The sequence below is a fragment of the Bactrocera latifrons genome, unplaced genomic scaffold (genome assembly GCF_001853355.1).
Source record: "Bactrocera latifrons isolate USDA-ARS-PBARC rearing strain unplaced genomic scaffold, ASM185335v1 scaffold_12, whole genome shotgun sequence".
NCBI classification, from domain to species: domain Eukaryota; kingdom Metazoa; phylum Arthropoda; class Insecta; order Diptera; family Tephritidae; genus Bactrocera; species Bactrocera latifrons.
In genome coordinates this window covers 3,024,195-3,026,168 of record NW_017534630.1, presented here as the reverse complement: position 1 = coordinate 3,026,168, position 1,974 = coordinate 3,024,195, and positions in this window count along the sequence as shown.

The window sequence follows — 1,974 nt, the reverse complement described above, 5'->3', positions numbered from 1 at the left end:
TAGAAACTGATTAAATTCAGCAATATTTCGTATGCCGAAATACATATATTGTTTTTATTCCGATTGCATAGTCCTCAGCTATTTAGAAGCGACCTAGGTCCCTCAATTTACTGATGATATCMGCACTATGCTATAATTGCATGAATTTTTAAATATTTTCTCCGAGTTTCAAACGTTTTGAGTGCAAATTATGTTATTGTTTAAGTCACGTTATTTTTTTTTCAATTAAAAAAAATCGTTTGTTGATGGCAGTTACAAGATTCACGGAATTGAACTCGCACAATTGCCAAGATAAATTTTCCTCTTGTGATCACTTACCATATGCATATAAATATGTTACGAAACTAACCTAGTTACTACAGTATTTACTTCAATTTCATTGCARTCATTTTTCCAATCATCATACCATTGTTAAAGCTACAATTTCAATTATCACCGTTATGTTAAGAGAACTTAAAAGTGGTACARACATCAATTTACAGACATACTTACACATACACATTAGTGTGTATTATTATCTAATTTTTATGTATATTTCTAAAAAGATACCTTTATGTTTGCTTAGTGTTCTCTTCTCGTTGAGTTTTGTTTGCTTTTTTATCTGCATGTGTACATTTTCTGAAGGATCTGATAAGAAAACAAAATTGATAACAAAACTGTTTATACAATTAGAGTACAGCGAGCTTCATTTAGGCCAAATTGATATTATTTCGGCTGCTTCGTCCGAAAAGGTTATTCATATACTCCCTTAATTGAGTCAACTAGTCCCTTAGTTGAGTCCACTAGTACCTTAATTGAGTTCATTAGACCCTTAACTTACTCAATTAGTGCCTTAATTACGTCTATTAGTCTCTTAATTGTTCTGTTTAAAACTATTTTGACTAGATACTTCTTACATTTTTACTTAATCCTGACAATCTYACAAAATTATCAAACCTAATGACTTCGAATCCGAACTTCATGCCATGGAAATTTGGAGAGGCACGACGGCGATTTGCYCATAATCAAGTATTACAAAAGTGAAATGTGCCGAGTGCCAAGTGCCATTGCATCGATGGAAATTCTTTCTGCAAAAATGACTTGATTTGACCAACAGGAACAGGTAATTTACATCCGATCAGTCCTTCTGGAGGTCGAAAGTTTAGTATAAAATCTCTAGTGATGTTCTTCCCCAGCATTTCAATGCTAAGGGCATTAAAATTGATGGGAAGTTATTATGAAGCCGAAAATAGTTTAGTCTCTTTTGTCGAAATGCATATTAACCCTTCACTAACTACTCATACAGGTCAAGATGGATAATATAATAAGATACGAGTACTCTCATCCAACTTATATTTAAAAATARGTTTCATCCATCGTCTCTTGTACTTTTAAACATTCGATGCAACATATGCATTAACATGTATGTACGCAGAGAGTAAAAAATCATTATCTTAAGATCATCACAAATAATTTCTATTTTTACAAACATATTTACATTTATTTGTCTAATCATGTCCAATGAAGTTTTATATTATAAATAAGTAGTTTCACCAAGTGTATGCACATRTTATCTCTTGTCTGTTCTATTTACTTAGCACCTATTTAAATGTACATACATATGCATGTGCCGGTTTGCAGGCTGTCTGGTCGTACCTGTAAAGTAAACATATGCACATGCATCCGCACGTTTACGCCTGCGCAGAACTCTTTCATGCGCAGACATAAACAGAAAGATTAGCATATTCAAAAACTAAGCGATATCGGGATCACGATACTTCCGGCAATTGTRAAAGTTAATTAGCTTATTTTGTTTTTGCTTTGAAAATCCGCTCACCGTTCCGCCATTATTTGCTTGAAAACTGGTCAATAAGCTAATTTTGTTGTTCCATTTGACGCCAGCCCTGGAAAGTAAAATTACAAGGAACGCATTCCTCAAATGACCTCTTAAGCAAGTCATAAACTGTTATTTGCATAGGTTAGTATAAAAAAAAA